Genomic DNA, 13,556 nt, shown 5'->3' with positions numbered 1-13,556 from the left:
GGGGGGGAGATTTTTGAGAACAATAATAAGGGAAGATATTGAAAAAGTTTTGTCTTATACGGATTTAAATCTATAATTCAAAAAATTGAATTACAAACTACATGATCCTCCAAGCCAGTCTTCTCATACCTCCTGACAACCCTAGACCTTTGAGGAACACACACATTGACTCTACCTGCCATGTCTTCTCCACATAATATGATAATCTTAGTTTTTTGAAGGCACACTAATACCACTATCGAGTTTGAATACAAAGTTTTTGAACTTGAGTAGATGTTTCTAACAAGATGATTATAACAATGACTATCACACTCTAAGAAAAACACCTAGAAAATATTTCTCATTGAACTCTAAGATGAATTTGGAATTTTAAGCTTTATTACTTCTACTCTTTTTTGGATTTTCGATGATCTTTTTCTTCTTCTTCAGCCTTAAGTATCTATTTATAGTAAAAATTAGAGCTTCAATTTAATCCTTGTTTAATTCTAAATTGTATCTTCATTCCTAGCTTGGTCAACAATGATCTTATTCAAAAAAATAATTGAACAAAATGCTTTTTAATAATACGTTCTTTAGCCAATTCGTTATTTCTGAATCCAATATTAGTAGTTCTTCTAGATTGATTATGTTTGTATTTTGTTAATATTGCCCTTCATAAATTCTTCAGGTGAAACTTTTTTCCTATTGCTTGCTTTGATCTGGGAGGGAACATAGTGTTGGACCAGTTTTTGAACTTTCACAAGTAAGGATATGAGTAAGTCCAATTCAATATTTTGTACTTTGACAAAATCTGTATCATATCTTTGCAATTAATAAATGTATCTTCTTGTGAGTGTTTCTTCTTGTATACAATTCCTGATCATATCTTCTTGTAAACAATTTATATCTTCTTGTAAATAAATTTTGATCAAATCTTCTTGTAAATAATACATATCTTCTTGTAAATAATTCATATCGTTTTGTAGATAAATCTTGATCCAATCTTCTTGTAAATAAATCATACCTTTTTGTTATCAATCTTGATCAATTCTTCTTATAAATAATTCATATCTTCTTGTAGATAAAGCTTGATCAAATCTTCTTATAAATAATTCATATATTATAGTTGATAAGATGTTGATCATATCTTTCTCAAATGTTGACCATATCCTCTTTTAAACTTTGTCATTGATTTACTTCAATTATAAATCTGAATCAAATATTATGAGGGTATCTTGTCCATTATCCAGTTTGAGACAAATGAGATGACCTTATTCCATTGGTTTGAAATATCATTAGGAGTCCAAACTTTGAGCATTCATATTGTGTTCTGAAGTGATTTTGCAAATAAGTGAAGTATTGAATATGGCAAGGTTTGGAAAGCCAAAGGAATGAAATGCGTGAGGGGAATGAGGTCTAGAGGGATGGTGGAGGTGGTAGGTTCAAAGTCAAAATAGGGATGAGTAAGTAGTAGATTAGGCTTTTGAAGATATGTTAGAGACTAAGTCAACGATGTCGTGAGCTACTATCTTAGTTGCCTAGTGAATGGGATGCATAAGCATCAGTGAGGTAGGGTCAGATGTAGAGGTGGAGAGGGTATGTTTCGTTGAATGGTAGAGTTGATATGTGTTTATGGAGGGTTAGTGTGAGTAGTTGGTGGTGGTTAATATTGAGGGTTAGTCTTGAGAGGGAGATAATGTGTGTTTATATTTAAATGATGCAAAGTGTTTAGCTAAGGTAGCCTCAAAATTTCTATTCAATGTGTCGGTGTTAGAGTCAGCGTAAAAGGAATGGCTAACTAAGTTTATATGTTGGGTAGAAGGTGTAGGAGATTCAAAAATAGCAGAAGGAGTAGTTTGCTTAGGGTTAGGTGTTACCTTATGTTTGTTCCTCTTAGTGCGGGTAGCTTCTTCCTCATTAGCGTATGTTTCTTCTTCGTTAACCTCTTCTATACTCAACGTTTTGACGACTCTTTTCCTTTTCTTCTGAAAGACTTGAGTTACTTTGGTAAGAGGAAGGAAAACTGGAATCATCTTTTGATTAGACTGGTACATCCTTAAGTATTCAAGAACTACTTATTTATTATCTTCGTCAAATATAGGAGCATAAGAATCTTCAACCACCAAGGGAATGGTCAGAGATCCAGTGGTTTGACCAGATATCCTTCTAGCATCGCCACTAAGTCAAATGTAACTCTTTAATAAAGATCAAGTTGAAAAAAAAGATATGGTCAAGATTTGAAGAAAATATGATGAACATCTTATCACAAAACGATATGAACTATTTACAAGAAAGTTTGATCAAGATTTATCCACAAAAAGATATCAATTATTTACAAGAAGATTGATCAAAAGTTATCACAAGAAGATATACATTATTTACAAGAAAATTTGGTCAAGATTTATCTATAAGAAGATATGAATTATTTACAAGAAGATATGATCAAAGAAGAAAAAATCACAAGAAAATACATTTATTATTTGCAAAGATATGATTCAGATTTTCACAAAGGATAAAATACTGAAATAGACTTAGTCATATTCCTATTTGTAAAAATTCAAGAATCGGTCCAATACTATGTTTCTGCCTAGATCGAAGCAAGCAATAGGAAGGAAGTTAGAAATATTTTTTGGGTGTTTTTTTTTGGAGTGTACGTTATTATTGTCATCGGCTTTGTTAGAAGCAAACACTTAAAGTTCCAATCTTTTGTATCCAACAAATAGTGGTTTAGTTCATTCTATAATTTGGGGTTGTCAGGTTGTTAGGAGAACACTTGGCTTGTAGGGTCAAGGTGGTTAGTTCTTCAAAAGTATTGGGTTGCCAGGCTATTTGGGAAGACTTGCTTGGAGGATCAGGTGTTTTTTAATTCAAGGTATTTGAATTAGTGGATAAAAGCCTTTGGGATGAAGGGACTGGATGTAGTCAAGTTAGTGGTGAACCAGTATAAATCTATGTGTCAAATTATTTATGCTTTCGTTGTTTGCTGCGTCTGAACTTGATTGCTTTTACTCCAAGTAAGTCACCAAAACCAAACCATTTTTTTAATAAATTATCAAAAAGTTATCAACTTTGTCAAACACAATTGAATCCCCTTTCTCGTGTTTGCACCTTCGCATTTGTGGGGACTTTAATGATACTCATTCTGAAGAGGAGAGAAAAGGAAAACGAGAGTATTTGAGGAATCATGATATAGTAAATTTTAATTTGTGCATTAACAATGTTGGATTGTTGGTTTGCCTTTGATTGGGAGGCTTTTCACCTGGTATAGTCTAGATGGTTTATCAATAAGTAGACTTGATCGCTTTTTATTGTTAGTGTAAGTACATAGGTGCATCTAGGGGGTGAATTAGGTGTTTAGAAATTTTCTTGTTTTTAGAGATTTAGTGATTTATTTTTCTGATTTAAGTTAGTATATGAAAAAGATAAATGGCAGAAAAATAATGAACACGATGATATTATCCTGGTTCCCCTTATGACCAAGGGTACATCCAGTCCTCTTGCATACCACAAGAGATTTTCCACTATTGTTAGAATAAGTACAAGTCCCACCATAGGACCTTTGTTACAAACTCCTAACAATCACCCTAAGATAGAACACCACTATCTTAGTTTACAAAATTGAAGAAAGAACATCACTTTCATCAACTTACAACACTTTGAAGAAAGTACACCATTTTCCTCAATTTACAACACTTGAATGGTTTAGCAATATTGATTTTAACTTAGATCAATAAGATATAATAGTTTATCCTTTTTGGTATATTGATAGCAATCTGATATAATTTCAAGTACAATAGAGAACCTGTCTCAATGATATGACAATGTAAAATCTGTACTTGAAATATGAAAGTAAGACTTTGAATAAATCAAAACATTTCAGAAATTCTGTTCAAAGTTGTTCTAAGATTGATGTTTTGATTGTGAAAAGATTTAATCGTTAAGTCTGAAGCTATGAAGTATTTATACTCCTTAGACATCACTTCAGATCAGTGCATTCGTTCCTAGAGGTTTGATGAATAAATGCAATGATCTAGAACCATTTCAGATCTGAAAAATTGCATTGTTTCCAGTTGTAATCGAATACAGCAAGTGTGTATTTGAATACACCTCTTGTAACAATCAAATTTATTCAAATTTTACATCTTGTATTCGAATACAAGGGTCATGTAGTCGAATACAAATAAGTGTATTTTGCCATTGACTTGTTGTTTGTATTCGACTACATCAGGTTGTAGTCGAATACAGATGTATAGTCTGAGCTGCTGGCTTAGCACTTGTATTTGACTACAACACCTCGTAGTCGAATACAAATGTCAAGTTTTTGCTACTGACTTAGCATCTGTATTTGAATACAGTATGCTGTATTCGAATACGACATTGTTTTTTGTCAAAAACTTGATTTTCAAACATTATTAATGCATTTTGACATTTTGAAAACTCTTTTGATGCATATGCTAAAATGAAAGGTTCTCATGTGCATTTGAAATATAAGAATATTAGATTGCATCATGTACCTTTACATCATAAGACTTCTAGCATATTTGACCATAGTTGACTTTGATTGTTTGACTTCTTTTTGAGCTTGCAACTTGATCACTTTCCTTGGTTTTTGTCTTCATAAAAAACATAAGTATTTTAGTTAGGAGATTGGTGCAGTGTTTGGGCGAGTTGTTTAGAATATGCCCTAGATAAAGGTTTATCGGATCATTGTCCGATTTTACTTAGTGATGATGAAATAAATTGGGGTTCATGCCCATTTCAAAAGTTGAAGTGTTGGTTGGAATTTTTGGGTATCATGATTTTTTGTGAGAACAATGGATTGCTACAGGTGTTTCGGGATGGAGAAGTTATGTTTTGAAGACGAAAATATTGAAGGAAAAGTCAACATTGCAAAAGAGAGGCTTAATGAGTTAGAGGTAAGGGGTGAGGAGACATGTCTACAATAGGAGAAATTTTTGGAACAAAGATATGTTTTAGCTCAACAATTGTATTTTTCAAAGGTTAGTTGTTGCATAAATTGGCAGAAGTCACACATTTGGTGGCTTAAAGAAGGTGACACCAACTCTAAGTCTTTCCACATTATAATGGCCAATAGGAGAAGACATAATATTATTAGGAGTATTGATGAAGAGGGGGTTCATGTTCTAAGGGTGGAAGGCATTCGTGAAAGTGTATTCTATCATTTTTGCCATTCATTCCTCATTTGTTCAAGTTGATAGGCTAGGAGTGGAGAATTTACAATAAAAAGTATTTGAGCTAGTGAGGCTGTAAAGTTGGTAGCCTACTTTAGTGAAAAGGAAGTAAAGCATGAAATTTGGAATTGTGCGACTTTTAACAGCCCTGGACTGGATGGGGTAAATTTTGGCTTCTTGAAATATTTTTGGAATGACGTTAAAGAAAAACTTTATATGGTTCTTGTCAGAGTTTCATACAAATGGAAGGCTTGTAAAGGGGTCAAATTGTACGCTCATTGTTGTGATTCCAAAGGTTGATATTCCATAAAGGTTATTTGAATTTAGACCGATATCATTGGTGGGGTGTATGTATAAAGTTGTCAAAGGTTTTAGCTAATAGATTGAAATAGGTGATAGAACAATTTATTTCGAAGTCGCAATCGGCGTTTGTGAAAGGGAGACACATTTTAGATGGTAACAAAAAAAATTGTCGAACGGAGTTATTTGAAATCGGTAATGGTTTGAATGAGGTTCTAGCCTAAGTGGAGGAAATGGGTCTTAGAATGTATTAGCTCAACATCTGCTTTAGTTTTGATAAATGGTAGTCCCATTCAAGAATTAAAACTCTGAGGGGTCTTAGATAAGGAGATGTTTTGTCACCGTTCTTGTTTTTGATAGTGGCATAAGGCTTGAACACTATGATGAGTTTTGTAGTAGATATCGGGTTATTCAAAGGGTTTCAAGTTGGTCGTCGTCTTGAGTTCTTAGTTTCTCACCTTCAATTTGCAAATGACACACTTTTTTTGGGGGAGCAAAGCTAGTTGAATATTAAAATGATTAAGGCAATATTGTTGTTGTTTGAACTAGTGTCTAGATTTAAGGTCAACTTCCATAAGAGTATGTCAGTGGCAGTGAATATTGAGAGTTGTTAGCTAGAATAAGTTGCCCAGAGTTTTAATTGTAGGAGGGGTCAAATGCCTTTCTAATATCTTGGCCTTCCAATGGGAGGAAGTATGAGAATGATATCTTTTTTAAATCCTTTAATTGATAGGGTCGGTTCATAAGGATATATTTGTTTGGAACGTGAAATGGCGTTGGAGATTGAGGACGAATAGGAGAGTGTGTGTGACTTTAATTGTGCATTATTAGGGAAATGGTGTTAGAGATTGAGGACGAATAGGATCGGTTTGTGGTATAAGGTTTTAGATTCAAAATGTGTTGTAGAGTGAGGGAGTGGTGAGGTGGGATGCAATAAGGAAATATATTATGTGTCAGAGAGGGTGTGGAGGGTGTGAGGCCTAGTAATGAAGGTTGGTTTAAATATATGGAGTGTGTGAGGCCTAGTAATGCAGTTGGTTTAAATACATGGAGGGTGTGAGGCCTAGTGTCAGAGAGGTTGTGGAGGGTGTGAGGCCTAGTCATGGTGAAAGTATATAGTGTCAAAGAGGGTGTGAGGCCTTGTAATGCAGGTTGCTTTAACAATAATTTGAGTAGGATAATGGGAAATAGGAGCGATACTTCTTTTTGGAATGATTTGTGGGTGGGTTTAGAAGTGTTGGGAAAGTTATAGCAAGTTGTTTGGGTTATCCATACATACAAAGATGTCTATGGCAGAGAAGGCTTAGTTAGGATAGGGGGTTGAAGGGAATGGATGGAGGTGGAAGATATGTTTGTTTTTGTTTTGGTAGCTAATGTACCTTTGCAGAAATTTTTTCAGACAAGTAGGCGTGGAGATTTGAGCATGCGATGGTTTATATCGTGAAAATGGCATATATTTACTTATGTTCGGGGAGGATGAGAATAAGACAATACCTTTCAAAGTTTCATTATTTACAAGCGTTTTATCAAGGATTTCAACAAAATAGCTCTTTCGATGTCAAATTTGCTGCAAAAAGATGTCAGTTTCACCTTTGATGACAAATGCAATAAGGCGTTTGATTTCTTAAAGGCAGCACTGACCTCTACTTCCATAATTCAGCCACCCAATTGGACCCTCCCTTTTGAAATTATGTTTGATGCATCTAACTATGCTATGGGAGCAGTCCTTGCACAAAGGGTTGGTAAGGATGCCCATGTTATTTATTATGTTTCTAAGACTTTAGATTCTGCACAAACTAATTATACTACCACTGAAAAGAAACTTTTAGCTATTATTTTTGCACTTGATAAGTTTAGATCATATTTGCTAGGTTCCAAGGTAGTTGTTTTTACTGACCATGCAGCTTTGAAGTTCTTGCTAAAGAAACCAGAAGCAAAACCAAGATTAATCTGATGGATGTTGTTACTCCAAGAATTTGATTTAGAGATTAAAGATAAGAGTGAAGCTGAAAATTTGGTGGCAGATCATTTGAGCAGAATAGAAATGGATGAGGACCCCATCCCCATTCAAGATGACTTCCCTAATGAGCTACTGCTACAGTTGCGTGAGTCTAACTCCTTGGTTTTCATTCTTCATTTTTGTCATGCCTCTCAAGCTGGGGGACATTTTGGTCCTCAACGGACAGCAAGAAAAGTCTTAGACTCAGCTTTCTTCTGGCCCACTTTGTTTAAAGATGCTTTTGAGACTTACTAAACTTGTGAACAGTGCCACATAGCAGGAACAACAATCACTCGTAGGTGTGAGATGCCTCAAAAACCTATGCTTTTCTGTGAAGTATTTGATGTGTGGGGCATTGACTTTATGGACCATTTTCCTATATCTTTTGGTTTTGTCTACATTTTACTAGCTGTTGATTATGTTTCGAAGAGGGTGGAAGTAATACCCACTAGGACTAATGATTCTAAAGTTGTTGTAGGTTTTATCAAATCAAATATTTTTTGCAGGTTTGGAATACCCCAGACCATCATAAGTGATCTAGGCACTCATTATTGCAACCGCACCATGGACGTTTTGCTTTGAAAGTATGGGGTTATGCATAGAGTTTCTACACCTTATCATTCCCCGTCTAATGGGCAAACTGAAATCTCAAACAGGGAAATCAAAGAGATCTTAGAAAAGATGGTGCAGCCAAACAGGAAATACTAGAGCCATCAACTTGAAGAAGCTCTTTGGGCTCATAGAACATCATACAAAACACCAATAGGGATGTCCACTTATCGACTTGAGTTTGGTAAGGCATGCCACCTCCTAGTGAAAATAGAGCACCGTGCTTATTAGACGGTCAAGAGCTGTAACCTTGAGATGGAGAAAGCAGGTTTGAAGAGAAAGCTTCAATTGCAACAACTTGAAGAGCTTAAACCTGAAGCTTATGAGAACTCTCGAATCTATAAGAAGAAAACTAAGTACTTTCATGATAAGATGATTTCTAGGAAGAAATTTTCCATTGGCCAAAAAGTTTTATTGTTCAATTCCCGTCTGAAAATTATGGCTGGGAAACTTCGATCCAAGTGGATTGGCCCTTTTGTTGTTACTAACATTTTTCCTCATGGTGCAGTGGAAATAAAAAGTTAAAACACCGAGAAAATGTTCAAAGTAAATGGACAACACCTCAAGCTATTCCGTTAGAGCTATGTGCTTGAAGATGTTACCATATAAGACCTCTCATTGGAAAAGTCCACCTACACTGAAGTTTGAATAATGAGTTCTTTTTCCTTACTCTTATTTTATACTTGTTACTTTCATTGAGGACAATGTATAATTTAAGTGTGGGGGTATTATTTAGGATTTTATTATTTAGAATTTTATTTGTTATATTTTAAAAAAAAAAAAAATAAAAAAAAAATAATAATAATAAAAATAAACAAATAAATAAATAATAAATAAATAAAAATGGGCATTGCACTGCATGCTTTTTCATCAGATTTTGTGATTGTAAGTGTTGTGAGTTTGTTTGGACTGGCATGAATGGATAGTATATTTGCATTCTTGGTAAAATAAATTGGATTCAAATGCTAGATTGTGTATCATTTGTGATAGGTCATTAACCTTTGTGAGATTTTTTAGCCTTATTATGAATGGAATACATTTTTCTATCTTTTCTTTCTTGTGTGTTATCTCACTCATGATTGCTAGTTATGCCAGAACTTGACTTGACTCTTGTCTGCATGCATATATTGAAATGATCTAGGCATTTGTTTCTTGTTAAGCTACTAGCCAAATAAGCATACCCTACAATTATCCATATGTTTAAGCCCTTTTGAGCCTAATTATTCTATTCTTTGTTATATAGCTCATTACAAGATCAAAAGTGAAAAACAATGAACTGACCCAATCTTGGGAGATAAATGAGTCTTTCCTTAAATAAGTGTGGGGGTGCTCAACTTGTTTGCTTAAATTTGAGGGTTATATAAAAAAAAATGTGGAATAAAGTGAGAAAAATGGTTGTGTTGTGATCAAAGAGAGTGAAAATAAAAGTCAATGATGTTTTGTTGAGTTATTTCTTAATGTTGTTTTTCTCTCTTAATCATTACTCATTTATCCTATTTGATTTTCAGCCCTAGTCTCCTTAGAATTATCTCACCTTACCTTGGTCACGTTACAACCTGAATAAAGACCTTTTGATCATAATGTGCATGTGTTTCAAATATAGATGTTAGAGGCTTGTCATGCCTATGATAGTGATAACTTTCATGATGTGCTTTGAGTGTAAACAGTAGCCCAAACACTTTGAGTGTAAACACTTTGAGGAAATTATATATCATGGGAGGACTCTAGCACTTATGATGCATTCTTTAGTTAACTTGTCCTTTTGTTTGCCTTGGTTGTGATAAAAAAAAAAATTACTATTTATGATTGCCTTAAGCTAGAAATATATTTTTCTCTCACCATTTTGCATTCATAAGAACATTTGGAATCGCATGCATTGCTTTGCTCATAGTGCAAAAGATTAAGTGTGGGGAAATTTGATCATAGCATTTTGGGCACATGTTTCTAGCTTTTTAGTTTGGTATTTTGAAAGTTCTTTACAGCTTAGAATAATTTTTTAGCTTGTTTCTAAACTTTGAGTCGAAATTGAATTACAATTTTATTATTTGTATTTTGACCCTTCCTCGCTTTGTAGGCTATAACTTGAGCTCTGGATATCGGATTGGTGCATACAAATAGGCGTTAGCAAGAAAAAATTCATAGCTACAACTTTTGTGTTTGAATAAAAGTCCAATGTCGAACTTTACTGGGCCTAAATTGCAGATTTCGTAATCAGGATTTTTGTAATAATTTTAAATAGCGGGTCACTTGTTTTTAAACCCTAAACACTAAACCCAATATCGAGTACTATATATTGGCAGTTTTGTTTCTTTTCACGGGGATGAAATTTTATGATTCAGATTGATACAAGGAATAAACACTTTTTATTTTAATTTCATGGAAGGCTAATTTTATAAGATTAATCCACGAGTTCAGAGTTTCATCAACACCTTGAGATTCAGGTTACATTGTCAATTTTGATTCATGATTCTATTTATGTTTATTTGATTATGTTAATATTCTGATTGCTTAAATTGAATTTCAATAGGATCAATTAAATTCATTTGATAGAATTTGGTTTTGGTTTTTAATTGAATTGAATTATAATTATGCGACGTTTGATCGTTAATTGTAATATTTTGATGATTTTGATGCTTAATCCAGTCAACAAAACCGAATTCACATCGAATTGTTTACGTTTGTTTGATCAACTCTATAGTCAAATAAGAATAGAATCACGAATTAGAAATTAAACTCATTGATAAAATCTGTGATAGGTTTGAAACTCGAATCAGTGGATTAATCGTTTTTCTCATATGTTAAATCAAAAATCTAAAAAACTTCTCTCTAATTTCAACTTTCAATCCGGTTATTATTATTATATCAGAAGTCCTTGCGAAAAGACTCGAGTTATTACCTCTATTTACATTTTATCAATTGTATTTGATTCGTGTGCGACAGCGGATCATTGCTCAATGATAAAGTGCTCACAAAAGATAACTTGGCAAAACACGCCATCTTGTTCAACCACTCTTCTCTTTGTGTTCTAGATTGCATAAAAGAAGAAACTTCACAACATCTTTTTTTATTTATTGTGTTTTTTGTATGCAGGTTTAACATGCAATTTGGGATTGGTTGGGAGTTTGTAGTGCTCTTTCACATGATGCATTAACCATGTGCAACAGTTTTGTGGTTTTCACATCCCAATTAAAAGTTCTTGCATGAAACTTCATGTATTTCAGAGGTGTGCATCTAGATGGTTTGGAATGAGAGCATTAGTTGTTGAAATTATTCTATTAACAATTAACTATCAAAGATGAGGTCTTAGAATACTTGGATTCAAATCAAAACATGCCTCAACAGCAATCTTGAAACACAAGATGAAGAAATGAGCAACGAAAACTTTGTGGTTTGTGGTTCTTCTTCAATTGAGACTCCTAATGTCTTGAACACTGTTCAACAAGTCTTTGTATATGGGTCAGCTAGCATAGAGCTTACCTCTATGTGTGTAATTCTTCAACAATAATAACATGTATGTCAGAACATTTTGTAAAAATTTATTGAAACCTTGTACAGTTGACTTATGTCGCAATAGAACTTGAGTGATCTTTCAAAATCTTTTACTATATGCAACCACGTGACATAAATAAATCAACCAAATTGTTATATCTCTAAAAGATCAAGAGTTGAACATATTGATGATCTCCAAATTGTTATATCTCTGATTTATGAGCATGAGCTTTATTGTTCTCTTCAACAATTCATACAGTTGCTTTTGTTAATAGTTTATGTTGAGGCAAAATCCCAATTAAGGCTTTGAAGATAATCAAACAAGTTAATTAAGTTCTAATCATGATTCTAATTAGGTTGCTATTTAACTTGTATTTTTGAGTTTATTATTCGAATATAGGTAATCATATACAACTATACAACAACACAAGACCATTCTGGTTTGTACAATATCATTCAGGTATATAAAAGAACATTATGGTTCATAAAAGCAGCATTTTGGACAAACCAAGACCATTTTGGTTTTTGACAGCATAAGACTAAGCAAACCAAGATCATTCTGGTTTTTGACAGTATTAGTTTTATCAAACACGATCATTCTGGATAATTCGTTTTAAAGATAAAAATGAAATGAATTATTTTCAAAAATATAAATATTAAGTAAAACAAATATCAAGGCAACTTAGAACCGTGATCAATCCCAAAAGGTTGAAAGAAGCAAAACAACATCAACCAAGAACAATAACAAGATTAAACTCCAGATTGATGGCCTATTAACAAGTATAGATAGGAAAACAAGGATGAAAAGGACACCACCTTTTGCAAAAAGTTCAACTTGCGTACAAAGCAGAAATACTAACACCAAACATTTCTTAAATGATCTCAGTCAGAGTATTCACTCAAGCACAAACAAAAAACGTTATGGTTACAAAGCAGGAACGTTATGAATAAAATAGAACACATATCTATTAAAATATCATTATGAACAGCTGGATTAGTAACAACTATATGAGCTACCATCAACCTTCATCACGTCTATAAGAAGAACCTCAAGGTCAAGACAACATAAAGTCTTTTAAGTACAATCAGTTCATCACCAAAACAATCATACTTGAAAAATCAAAACTCTTCAACCAAGCAAAAGCTTGAGTTCTCTTTCATTAGATTAATGGATCTTTTTACTGAATTTTCTATTGAAAATCAATCTCAAACAAGTTTTGAGTAGATTTTGATTCATCAACCTTCTTTCATTATTTTATTTGCAACTCAAAACTATATTCTTAAAGATAGTTTGAGTGGTTTGTAAAAAATTATTTTTGATTAAAAGGTAACGTGTAACAATCCTTTCTAGACTGAAAGTTAATTGTACGAAATCCTTTCAAGGTTTAAAGGTGAAAACTGTAACTGATCAAGAAAGTTTTTGTGAAACCAAGAACATTCTTGTATAAAACACATTATTGGAAAAGCTCACAAAGTGTGAGGACTGGACGTAGCCCACCTTGGGTTAACCAGAATACATCATTGTGTAATTTTCTTATCCTTATCCTTAATTATTTTTCACTCACAATCATTGATCACTTAGAAATAATCATTTTCACTAACCAAGAACGTTCTGCATTTTTGTTTTGTAACCATGATTAATCTTGAGTTAGTTTTAAAAGCAATAATTAATTTTTAAAAAGGGAATTACAATTCAAACCCTTTTCCTTGTGATTGTCATTGTTACTTCAATTTAAACATGAATTTCTCAAGTATCTTCCAAATGATCTTATTACATAAGTTAATTTTGAATGCGTATAATTAAGATTACTATAGAACTCCCCATAACTGAAGTATAGAAACATACTTAATTTTCGGAATTTCCATATTTTATATAGGGCAAAAATTGAGACTAAACCCTTTAGTGATTAAGAGTATCCCCTAGTATATTGTCTTTCGCGTCAAATATATTTACAAATTTATTGATATAACTCTTTTGTGGTAATTAA

Source organism: Cicer arietinum, chromosome 3, assembly GCF_000331145.2.
Source record: "Cicer arietinum cultivar CDC Frontier isolate Library 1 chromosome 3, Cicar.CDCFrontier_v2.0, whole genome shotgun sequence".
Lineage (NCBI taxonomy): Eukaryota > Viridiplantae > Streptophyta > Magnoliopsida > Fabales > Fabaceae > Cicer > Cicer arietinum.
Note: the sequence above shows the minus strand (reverse complement) of the source record.